Source organism: Coregonus clupeaformis, unplaced genomic scaffold, assembly GCF_020615455.1.
Source record: "Coregonus clupeaformis isolate EN_2021a unplaced genomic scaffold, ASM2061545v1 scaf0153, whole genome shotgun sequence".
NCBI classification, from domain to species: Eukaryota; Metazoa; Chordata; class Actinopteri; order Salmoniformes; family Salmonidae; genus Coregonus; species Coregonus clupeaformis.
Window position 1 is genome coordinate 63,987 of NW_025533608.1, and position 12,710 is coordinate 76,696.

Genomic DNA, 12,710 nt, shown 5'->3' on the forward strand with positions numbered 1-12,710 from the left:
CATTTGTTTTCTAGGTAGATTTACTGTCATGTTATTGATTCCAAACTGCTAACCTTATTTTCACCTTCTGTATTCCAGAACCAATGTGGATGTGCCTGAGTCTTCTCACCTCTCAACGAGGTAAGCGGTTTCAACCTGGAACACTATTCTGAGTCTCATCACCTCTCAACTAGGTCAGCTGTTTCAACCTGGAACACTATTCTGAGTCTCATCACCTCTCCACTAGGTCAGCCGTTTCAACCTGGAACACTATTCTGAGTCTCATCACCTCTCCACTAGGTCAGCCGTTTCAACCTGGAACACTATTCTGAGTCTCATCACCTCTCAACTAGGTCAGCCGTTTCAACCTGGAACACTATTCTGAGTCTCATCACCTCTCAACTAGGTCAGCTGTTTCAACCTGGAACACTATTCTGAGTCTCCGCACCTCTCAACGAGGTAAGCGGTTTCAACCTGGAACACTATTCTGAGTCTCATCACCTCTCAACTAGGTCAGCTGTTTCAACCTGGAACACTATTCTGAGTCTCATCACCTCTCAACTAGGTCAGCTGTTTCAACGTATCACAGCAACAGGCTATTATTTGTAAACGGGTATGAGCTGGGCTGGAACAAAAGCTTATACACACTCCTGTCATTCAGATCTGGCGCTGTCCACCCATATGTCATTATTCTGTACTATGGGTTGGGGGCGGGGTGGGGGTTAGGGGTCATTTCGATAGTATTGATATATAATACATGCTCCACTCTCAAATTGAAGTTGAACTTGTTGACTGATGCCAAGGAGGCGGCTGCTAAGAAGGGAGCAGCTGGGGACCAGAAGACTGCAGCCAAGGCAGCACTGGTCCACACCTGCCCTGTCTGTCAGGTGAGTAGTATTGGTTGGTACTGTATGGTCTGTCTGTCAGGTGAGTAGTATTGGTTGGTACTGTATGGTCTGTCAGGTGAGTAGTATTGGCTGGTACTGTATGGTCTGTCAGGTGAGTAGTATTGGTTGGTACTGTATGGTCTGTCAGGTGAGTAGTATTGGTTGGTACTGTATGGTCTGTCTGTCAGGTGAGTAGTATTGGTTGGTACTGTATGGTCTGTCAGGTGAGTAGTATTGGTTGGTACTGTATGGTCTGTCAGGTGAGTAGTATTGGTTGGTACTGTATGGTCTGTCTGTCAGGTGAGTAGTATTGGTTGGTACTGTATGGTCTGTCAGGTGAGTAGTATTGGTTGGTACTGTATGGTCTGTCTGTCAGGTGAGTAGTATTGGTTGGTACTGTATGGTCTGTCAGGTGAGTAGTATTGGTTGGTACTGTATGGTCTGTCAGGTGAGTAGTATTGGTTGGTACTGTATGGTCTGTCAGGTGAGTAGTATTGGTTGGTACTGTATGGTCTGTCAGGTGAGTAGCATTGGTTGGTACTGTATGGTCTGTCAGGTGAGTAGTATTGGTTGGTACTGTATGGTCTGTCTGTCAGGTGAGTAGCATTGGTTGGTACTGTATGGTCTGTCAGGTGAGTAGTATTGGTTGGTACTGTATGGTCTGTCTGTCAGGTGAGTAGTATTGGTTGGTACTGTATGGTCTGTCAGGTGAGTAGTATTGGTTGGTACTGTATGGTCTGTCAGGTGAGTAGTATTGGTTGGTACTGTATGGTCTGTCAGGTGAGTAGTATTGGTTGGTACTGTATGGTCTGTCAGGTGAGTAGCATTGGTTGGTACTGTATGGTCTGTCAGGTGAGTAGTATTGGTTGGTACTGTATGGTCTGTCTGTCAGGTGAGTAGTATTGGTTGGTACTGTATGGTCTGTCTGTCAGGTGAGTAGTATTGGTTGGTACTGTATGGTCTGTCTGTCAGGTGAGTAGTATTGGTTGGTACTGTATGGTCTGTCTGTCAGGTGAGTAGTATTGGTTGGTACTGTATGGTCTGTCTGTCAGGTGAGTAGTATTGGTTGGTACTGTATGGTCTGTCAGGTGAGTAGTATTGGTTGGTACTGTATGGTCTGTCAGGTGAGTAGTATTGGTTGATACTGTATGGTCTGTCTGTCAGGTGAGTAGTATTGGTTGGTACTGTATGGTCTGTCTGTCAGGTGAGTAGTATTGGTTGGTACTGTATGGTCTGTCAGGTGAGTAGTATTGGTTGGTATTGTATGGTCTATCAGGTGAGTAGTATTGGTTGGTACTGTATGGTCTGTCAGGTGAGTAGTATTGGTTGGTACTGTATGGTCTGTCTGTCAGGTGAGTAGTATTGGTTGGTACTGTATGGTCTGTCGGGTGAGTAGTATTGGTTGGTACTGTATGGTCTGTCAGGTGAGTAGTATTGGTTGGTACTGTATGGTCTGTCAGGTGAGTAGTATTGGTTGGTACTGTATGGTCTGTCAGGTGAGTAGTATTGGTTGGTACTGTATGGTCTGTCAGGTGAGTAGTATTGGTTGGTACTGTATGGTCTGTCAGGTGAGTAGTATTGGTTGGTACTGTATGGTCTGTCAGGTGAGTAGTATTGGTTGGTACTGTATGGTCTGTCGGGTGAGTAGTATTGGTTGGTACTGTATGGTCTGTCAGGTGAGTAGTATTGGTTGGTACTGTATGGTCTGTCGGGTGAGTAGTATTGGTTGGTACTGTATGGTCTGTCAGGTGAGTAGTATTGGTTGGTACTGTATGGTCTGTCAGGTGAGTAGTATTGGTTGGTACTGTATGGTCTGTCGGGTGAGTAGTATTGGTTGGTACTGTATGTGTCTGTCAGGTGAGTAGTATTGGTTGGTACTGTATGGTCTGTCAGGTGAGTAGTATTGGTTGGTACTGTATGGTCTGTCAGGTGAGTAGTATTGGTTGGTACTGTATGTGTCTGTCAGGTGAGTAGTATTGGTTGGTACTGTATGGTCTGTCAGGTGAGTAGTATTGGTTGGTACTGTATGGTCTGTCTGTCAGGTGAGTAGTATTGGTTGGTACTATATGGTCTGTCTGGTGAGTAGTATTGGTTGGTACTGTATGGTCTGTCAGGTGAGTAGTATTGGTTGGTACTGTATGGTCTGTCAGGTGAGTAGTATTGGTTGGTACTGTATGGTCTGTCAGGTGAGTAGCATTGGTTGGTACTGTATGGTCTGTCAGGTGAGTAGTATTGGTTGGTACTGTATGGTCTGTCTGTCAGGTGAGTAGCATTGGTTGGTACTGTATGGTCTGTCAGGTGAGTAGTATTGGTTGGTACTGTATGGTCTGTCTGTCAGGTGAGTAGTATTGGTTGGTACTGTATGGTCTGTCAGGTGAGTAGTATTGGTTGGTACTGTATGGTCTGTCAGGTGAGTAGTATTGGTTGGTACTGTATGGTCTGTCAGGTGAGTAGTATTGGTTGGTACTGTATGGTCTGTCAGGTGAGTAGCATTGGTTGGTACTGTATGGTCTGTCAGGTGAGTAGTATTGGTTGGTACTGTATGGTCTGTCTGTCAGGTGAGTAGTATTGGTTGGTACTGTATGGTCTGTCTGTCAGGTGAGTAGTATTGGTTGGTACTGTATGGTCTGTCTGTCAGGTGAGTAGTATTGGTTGGTACTGTATGGTCTGTCTGTCAGGTGAGTAGTATTGGTTGGTACTGTATGGTCTGTCTGTCAGGTGAGTAGTATTGGTTGGTACTGTATGGGTCTGTCAGGTGAGTAGTATTGGTTGGTACTGTATGGTCTGTCAGGTGAGTAGTATTGGTTGGTACTGTATGGTCTGTCAGGTGAGTAGTATTGGTTGGTACTGTATGGTCTGTCTGTCAGGTGAGTAGTGTTGGTTGGTACTGTATGGTCTGTCAGGTGAGTAGTATTGGTTGGTACTGTATGGTCTATCAGGTGAGTAGTATTGGTTGGTACTGTATGGTCTGTCAGGTGAGTAGTATTGGTTGGTACTGTATGTCTGTCTGTCAGGTGAGTAGTATTGGTTGGTACTGTATGGTCTGTCAGGTGAGTAGTATTGGTTGGTACTGTATGGTCTGTCAGGTGAGTAGTATTGGTTGGTACTGTATGGTCTGTCAGGTGAGTAGTATTGGTTGGTACTGTATGGTCTGTCAGGTGAGTAGTATTGGTTGGTACTGTATGGTCTGTCGGGTGAGTAGTATTGGTTGGTACTGTATGGTCTGTCGGGTGAGTAGTATTGGTTGGTACTGTATGGTCTGTCAGGTGAGTAGTATTGGTTGGTACTGTATGGTCTGTCTGTCAGGTAAGTAGTATTGGTTGGTACTGTATGGTCTGTCGGGTGAGTAGTATTGGTTGGTACTGTATGGTCTGTCAGGTGAGTAGTATTGGTTGGTCCTGTATGGTCTGTCAGTTGAGTAGTATTGGTTGGTACTGTATGGTTTGTCAGGTGAGTAGTATTGGTTGGTACTGTATGGTCTGTCAGGTGAGTAGTATTGGTTGGTACTATATGGTCTGTCAGGTGAGTAGTATTGGTTGGTACTGTATGGTCTGTCGGGTGAGTAGTATTGGTTGGTACTGTATGGTCTGTCAGGTGAGTAGTATTGGTTGGTCCTGTATGGTCTGTCAGTTGAGTAGTATTGGTTGGTACTGTATGGTTTGTCAGGTGAGTAGTATTGGTTGGTACTGTATGGTCTGTCAGGTGAGTAGTATTGGTTGGTACTATATGGTCTGTCAGGTGAGTAGTATTGGTTGGTACTATATGGTCTGTCTGTCAGGTGAGTAGTATTGGTTGGTCCTGTATGGTCTGTCAGGTGAGTAGTATTGGTTGGTACTGTATGGTCTGTCAGGTGAGTAGTATTGGTTGGTACTGTATGGTCTGTCGGGTGAGTAGTATTGGTTGGTACTATATGGTCTGTCTGTCAGGTGAGTAGTATTGGTTGGTACTGTATGGTCTGTCAGGTGAGTAGTATTGGTTGGTACTGTATGGTCTGTCGGGTGAGTAGTATTGGTTGGTACTGTATGGTCTGTCGGGTGAGTAGTATTGGTTGGTACTGTATGGTCTGTCAGGTGAGTAGTATTGGTTGGTACTGTATGGTCTGTCAGGTGAGTAGTATTGGTTGGTACTGTATGGTCTGTCAGGTGAGTAGTATTGGTTGGTACTGTATGGTCTGTCAGGTGAGTAGTATTGGTTGGTACTGTATGGTCTGTCTGTCAGGTGAGTAGTATTGGTTGGTACTGTATGGTCTGTCAGGTGAGTAGTATTGGTTGGTACTGTATGGTCTGTCAGGTGAGTAGTATTGGTTGGTACTGTATGGTCTGTCAGGTGAGTAGTATTGGTTGGTACTGTATGATCTGTCAGGTGAGTAGTATTGGTTGGTACTGTATGGTCTGTCAGGTGAGTAGTATTGGTTGGTACTCTATGGTCTGTCGGGTGAGTAGTATTGGTTGGTACTATATGGTCTGTCAGGTGAGTAGTATTGGTTGGTACTGTATGGTCTGTCAGGTGAGTAGTATTGGTTGGTACTGTATGGTCTGTCAGGTGAGTAGTATTGGTTGGTACTGTATGGTCTGTCAGGTGAGTAGTATTGGTTGGTACTGTATGGTCTGTCAGGTGAGTAGTATTGGTTGGTACTGTATGGTCTGTCAGGTGAGTAGTATTGGTTGGTACTGTATGGTCTGTCAGGTGAGTAGTATTGGTTGGTACTGTATGGTCTGTCAGGTGAGTAGTATTGGTTGGTACTGTATGGTCTGTCTGTCAGGTGAGTAGTATTGGTTGGTACTGTATGGTCTGTCTGTCAGGTGAGTAGTATTGGTTGGTACTGTATGGGCTGTCAGGTGAGTAGTATTGGTTGGTACTGTATGGTCTGTCTGTCAGGTGAGTAGTATTGGTTGGTACTGTATGGTCTGTCTGTCAGGTGAGTAGTATTGGTTGGTACTGTATGGTCTGTCAGGTGAGTAGTATTGGTTGGTACTGTATGGTCTGTCAGGTGAGTAGTATTGGTTGGTACTGTATGGTCTGTCAGGTGAGTAGTATTGGTTGGTACTGTATGGTCTGTCAGGTGAGTAGTATTGGTTGGTACTGTATGGTCTGTCAGGTGAGTAGTATTGGTTGGTACTGTATGGTCTGTCAGGTGAGTAGTATTGGTTGGTACTGTATGGTCTGTCAGGTGAGTAGTATTGGTTGGTACTGTATGGTCTGTCAGGTGAGTAGTATTGGTTGGTACTGTATGGTCTGTCAGGTGAGTAGTATTGGTTGGTACTGTATGGTCTGTCAGGTGAGTAGTATTGGTTGGTACTGTATGGTCTGTCAGGTGAGTAGTATTGGTTGGTACTGTATGGTCTGTCGGGTGAGTAGTATTGGTTGGTACTGTATGGTCTGTCGGGTGAGTAGTATTGGTTGGTACTGTATGGTCAGTCGGGTGAGTAGTATTGGTTGGTACTGTATGGTCTGTCAGGTGAGTAGTATTGGTTGGTACTGTATGGTCTGTCTGTCAGGTAAGTAGTATTGGTTGGTACTGTATGGTCTGTCAGGTGAGTAGTATTGGTTGGTCCTGTATGGTCTGTCAGGTGAGTAGTATTGGTTGGTACTGTATGGTCTGTCGGGTGAGTAGTATTGGTTGGTACTGTATGGTCTGTCAGTTGAGTAGTATTGGTTGGTACTGTATGGTTTGTCAGGTGAGTAGTATTGGTTGGTACTGTATGGTCTGTCAGGTGAGTAGTATTGGTTGGTACTGTATGGTCTGTCAGGTGAGTAGTATTGGTTGGTACTATATGGTCTGTCAGGTGAGTAGTATTGGTTGGTACTGTATGGTCTGTCAGGTGAGTAGTATTGGTTGGTACTGTATGGTCTGTCAGGTGAGTAGTATTGGTTGGTACTGTATGGTCTGTCAGGTGAGTAGTATTGGTTGGTACTATATGGTCTGTCTGTCAGGTGAGTAGTATTGGTTGGTACTGTATGGTCTGTCAGGTGAGTAGTATTGGTTGGTACTGTATGGTCTGTCAGGTGAGTAGTATTGGTTGGTACTGTATGGTCTGTCGGGTGAGTAGTATTGGTTGGTACTGTATGGTCTGTCAGGTGAGTAGTATTGGTTGGTACTGTATGGTCTGTCAGGTGAGTAGTATTGGTTGGTACTGTATGGTCTGTCAGGTGAGTAGTATTGGTTGGTACTGTATGGTCTGTCAGGTGAGTAGTATTGGTTGGTACTGTATGGTCTGTCTGTCAGGTGAGTAGTATTGGTTGGTACTGTATGGTCTGTCAGGTGAGTAGTATTGGTTGGTACTGTATGGTCTGTCAGGTGAGTAGTATTGGTTGGTACTGTATGGTCTGTCAGGTGAGTAGTATTGGTTGGTACTGTATGGTCTGTCAGGTGAGTAGTATTGGTTGGTACTGTATGGTCTGTCAGGTGAGTAGTATTGGTTGGTACTGTATGGTCTGTCAGGTGAGTAGTATTGGTTGGTACTGTATGGTCTGTCGGGTGAGTAGTATTGGTTGGTACTGTATGGTCTGTCAGGTGAGTAGTATTGGTTGGTACTGTATGGTCTGTCGGGTGAGTAGTATTGGTTGGTACTGTATGGTCTGTCAGGTGAGTAGTATTGGTTGGTACTGTATGGTCTGTCGGGTGAGTAGTATTGGTTGGTACTGTATGGTCTGTCAGGTGAGTAGTATTGGTTGGTACTGTATGGTCTGTCAGGTGAGTAGTATTGGTTGGTACTGTATGGTCTGTCAGGTGAGTAGTATTGGTTGGTCCTGTATGGTCTGTCAGGTGAGTAGTATTGGTTGGTACTGTATGGGCTGTCTGTCAGGTGAGTAGTATTGGTTGGTACTGTATGGTCTGTCAGGTGAGTAGTATTTGTTGGTACTGTATGGTCTGTCAGGTGAGTAGTATTGGTTGGTACTGTATGGTCTGTCAGGTGAGTAGTATTGGTTGGTACTGTATGGTCTGTCAGGTGAGTAGTATTGGTTGGTACTGTATGGTCTGTCGGGTGAGTAGTATTGGTTGGTACTGTATGGTCTGTCTGTCAGGTGAGTAGTATTGGTTGGTACTGTATGGTCTGTCAGGTGAGTAGTATTGGTTGGTACTGTATGGTCTGTCAGGTGAGTAGTATTGGTTGGTCCTGTATGGTCTGTCAGGTGAGTATTATTGGTTGGTACTGTATGGTCTGTCAGGTGAGTAGTATTGGTTGGTACTGTATGGTCTGTCAGGTGAGTAGTATTGGTTGGTACTGTATGGTCTGTCAGGTGAGTAGTATTGGTTGGTACTGTATGGTCTGTCAGGTGAGTAGTATTGGTTGGTACTGTATGGTCTGTCAGGTGAGTAGTATTGGTTGGTACTGTATGGTCTGTCAGGTGAGTAGTATTGGTTGGTACTGTATGGTCTGTCAGGTGAGTAGTATTGGTTGGTACTGTATGGTCTGTCAGGTGAGTAGTATTGGTTGGTACTGTATGGTCTGTCAGGTGAGTAGTATTGGTTGGTACTGTATGGTCTGTCAGGTGAGTAGTATTGGTTGGTACTGTATGGTCTGTCTGTCAGGTGAGTAGTATTGGTTGGTACTGTATGGTCTGTCAGGTGAGTAGTATTGGTTGGTACTGTATGGTGTGTCAGGTGAGTAGTATTGGTTGGTACTGTATGGTCTGTCAGGTGAGTAGTATTGGTTGGTACTGTATGGTCTGTCAGGTGAGTAGTATTGGTTGGTACTGTATGGTCTGTCGGGTGAGTAGTATTGGTTGGTACTGTATGGTCTGTCTGTCAGGTGAGTAGTATTGGTTGGTACTGTATGGTCTGTCAGGTGAGTAGTATTGGTTGGTACTGTATGGTCTGTCAGGTGAGTAGTATTGGTTGGTCCTGTATGGTCTGTCAGGTGAGTAGTATTGGTTGGTACTGTATGGTCTGTCAGGTGAGTAGTATTGGTTGGTACTGTATGGTCTGTCAGGTGAGTAGTATTGGTTGGTACTGTATGGTCTGTCGGGTGAGTAGTATTGGTTGGTACTGTATGGTCTGTCAGGTGAGTAGTATTGGTTGGTACTGTATGGTCTGTCGGGTGAGTAGTATTGGTTGGTACTGTATGGTCTGTCAGGTGAGTAGTATTGGTTGGTACTGTATGGTCTGTCAGGTGAGTAGTATTGGTTGGTACTGTATGGTCTGTCAGGTGAGTAGTATTGGTTGGTACTGTATGGTCTGTCAGGTGAGTAGTATTGTTTGGTACTGTATGGTCTGTCAGGTGAGTAGTATTGGTTGGTCCTGTATGGTCTGTCAGGTGAGTAGTATTGGTTGGTACTGTATGGGCTGTCTGTCAGGTGAGTAGTATTGGTTGGTACTGTATGGGCTGTCAGGTGAGTAGTATTGGTTGGTACTGTATGGTCTGTCAGGTGAGTAGTATTGGTTGGTACTGTATGGTCTGTCAGGTGAGTAGTATTGGTTGGTACTGTATGGTCTGTCAGGTGAGTAGTATTGGTTGGTCCTGTATGGTCTGTCAGGTGAGTAGTATTGGTTGGTACTGTATGGTCTGTCTGTCAGGTGAGTAGTATTGGTTGGTACTGTATGGGCCTTTAGGTTTCTCTCCAGCTATTGGACTGGCCTTTGTGGTACAGTCTTTCATATGTCTAGTAGTTTGTTTCCTCGTATTGTGTCCACTTTGAATTCAATCTAAGCTACAGATTGTTCACTTCCTCCATTTTGTACTTGACCTTTATAGACGCAGACCCGAAGACATTCAGGCAAGCATCCCAAGTCTTCAATGGTCCCAGTACTGGTTGATGTTAAAGCATCCCAAGTCTCCAATGGTCCCAGTACTGGTTGATGTTAAAGCATCCCAAGTCTCCAATGGTCCCAGTACTGGTTGATGTTAAAGCATCCCTGGTCTCCAATGGTCCCAGTACTGGTTGATGTTAAAGCATCCCAAGTCTCCAATGGTCCCAGTACTGGTTGATGTTAAAGCATCCCAAGTCTAAAGTACTGGTTGATGTTAAAGCATCCCTGGTCTCCAATGGTCCCAGTACTGGTTGATGTTAAAGCATCCCAAGTCTCCAATGGTCCCAGTACTGGTTGATGTTAAAGCATCCCAAGTCTCCAATGGTCCCAGTACTGGTTGATGTGCAGGCATCCCAAGTCTCCAATGGTCCCAGTACTGGTTGATGTTCAGGCCTAAGTCACCACACACAATCAAATGGACCTACAGCTGGGCTAAGATTTTTCCATCATTCACACACAGTAGACGTAGTGGAAACCACCACGTTGTCAACAAAATGCTGTCCTCAATGCATAAGTTGTATTGTGTATGGCTCAATCTGTGGAAATGCTGTGATCACTCATCGTCTTTAATGTTGTGATTCACAGACACACGATGACCACGGTTTGAATGCTGCAACTGAGACGGAATGAAGTCGAGGGACACACGCTGAGGACCCCGAGAATGACTGGACATGGGCCGGATATTTGTGACAACGACCTAAAAGGGGTGCAGAAGCACACCAGCACCCCATTTTATATTTATTCCATGGCCAACCATCCTTCTCGCTATTCCACATTATGTATTTTATGCCCCATGGTGCCTCAACTTCGTATACTTTGGAACTCTCCATCTTATCTCTATAAACCCACCCTAACTTCACCCATTTTCCCCATGCTGCTTCCTTCACTTTTTCTTCTCCTGATTTGATCATATCTAGAATCAGTAACACGTTTAAGTGTTGTGGTGTAGTGTTTTTACTACCTTTTGTTCACCTGTGTAATTTCGTTGTGCTTATTCTGGTATTCGGACTGAATCCAGTGTTAATTGACAGCAGCAACATGGGCCTGTTAGAATGACAAGAAGGGTGTTGCTATAGCTGTGTTTAGGCATGGCTTCCTTGTTTTGAGTCTTGTTAATAAGTGCGTCTCTCATTCTGCCTGAGTTGACCTAGTATTTTATATAAAAGCTACCTTACACATCCAGTTGTTTCTACATTTGTAACTCACCCACCAAAAAAATCACAATATGCTGTTGTAAATGAGAAATCGGAAGAATCTGTGGGCTCTCATAATGGCTCATATGGTGCTCTTCGATGTCCCAGGTTTGTGGCATTGATTAATAAATAATGTCATCTTTACTTAAAGTCAGATGTTATGTATAAAAGTCATTTTTTACTATTTTGATTTATTTGAAGCAATGTAATTGTTGGAGTTCAGGTTTTTGACGTGATTGATTGGTGACTCGGTGCATTCTTGTCAAATAAATATGCGTATTCATTAATGATGATGGATACATTCTGCAATGAGTTAATCTGGCTTTGAATCTGCAACAGAACATGTCAACAAGTTGGTTCTGAATTGCTTTAATACAGCAGTGCATTCTGACACCATGAATTTAAATAGATTTCACCTCATCCATATAGACTGAACAAAAATATAAATGCAACATGAAACAATTTCAAAGATTTTACTGAGTTACAGTTCAGAAGGAAATCAGTCAATTAAAATACATTCATTAGGCCCTAACCTATGGATTTTCACATGACTGGGAATACAGATCTGCATCTGTTGGTCACAAATACAGTGGGGAGAACAAGTATTTGATACACTGCCGATTTTGCAGGTTTTCCTACTTACAAAGCATGTAGAGGTCTGTAATTTTTATCATAGGTACACTTCAACTGTGACAGACGGAATCTAAAACAAAAATCCAGAAAATCACATTGTATGATTTTTAAGTAATTAATTTGCATTTTAATGCATGACATAAGTATTTGATACATCAGAAAAGCAGAACTTAATATTTGGTACAGAAACCTTTGTTTGCAATTACAGAGATCATACGTTTCCTGTAGGTCTTGACCAGGTTTGCACACACTGCAGCAGGGATTTTGGCCCACTCCTCCATACAGACCTTCTCCAGATCCTTCAGGTTTCGGGGCTGTCGCTGGGCAATACGGACTTTCAGCTCCCTCCAAAGATTTTCTATTGGGTTCAGGTCTGGAGACTGGCTAGGCCACTCCAGGACCTTGAGATGCTTCTTACGGAGCCACTCCTTAGTTGCCCTGGCTGTGTGTTTCGGGTCGTTGTCATGCTGGAAGACCCAGCCACGACCCATCTTCAATGCTCTTACTGAGGGAAGGAGGTTGTTGGCCAAGATCTCGTGATACATGGCCCCATCCATCCTCCCCTCAATACGGTGCAGTCGTCCTGTCCCCTTTGCAGAATAGCATCCCCAAAGAATGATGTTTCCACCTCCATGTTTCACGGTTGGGATGGTGTTCTTGGGGTTGTACTCATCCTTCTTCTTCCTCCAAACACGGCGAGTGGAGTTTAGACCAAAAAGCTATATTTTTGTCTCATCAGACCACATGACCTTCTCCCATTCCTCCTCTGGATCATCCAGATGGTCATTGGCAAACTTCGGACGGGCCTGGACATGCGCTGGCTTGAGCAGGGGGACCTTGCGTGCGCTGCAGGAATTTAATCCATGACGGCGTAGTGTGTTACTAATGGTTTTCTTTGAGGTCCAGGTCATTGACCAGGTCCTGCCGTGTAGTTCTGGGCTGATCCCTCACCTTCCTCATGATCATTGATGCCCCACGAGGTGAGATCTTGCATGGAGCCCCAGACCGAGGGTGATTGACCGTCATCTTGAACTTCTTCCATTTTCTAATAATTGCACCAACAGTTGTTGCCTTCTCACCAAGCTGCTTGCCTATTGTCCTGTAGCCCATCCTAGCCTTGTGCAGGTCTACAATTTTATCCCTGATGTCCTTACACAGCTCTCTGGTCTTGGCCATTGTGGAGAGGTTGGAGTCTGTTTGATTGAGTGTGTGGACAGGTGTCTTTTATACATGTAACAAGTTCAAACAGGTGCAGTTAATACAGGT

The 12,710-nt window shown here is 44.5% G+C and overlaps 1 long non-coding RNA gene across 1 annotated transcript; it reads left to right on the top strand.

Annotated features, from left to right (window-relative positions):
• The first annotated feature begins 362 nt into the window (after positions 1 to 362).
• LOC121559511 lies at positions 363 to 11,075 on the top strand. Its single transcript, XR_005998781.2, has 3 exons — positions 363 to 438; positions 759 to 866; positions 10,204 to 11,075. It is a non-coding gene; the product is annotated as an uncharacterized LOC121559511 (long non-coding RNA).
• The last annotated feature ends 1,635 nt before the right edge of the window (positions 11,076 to 12,710 follow it).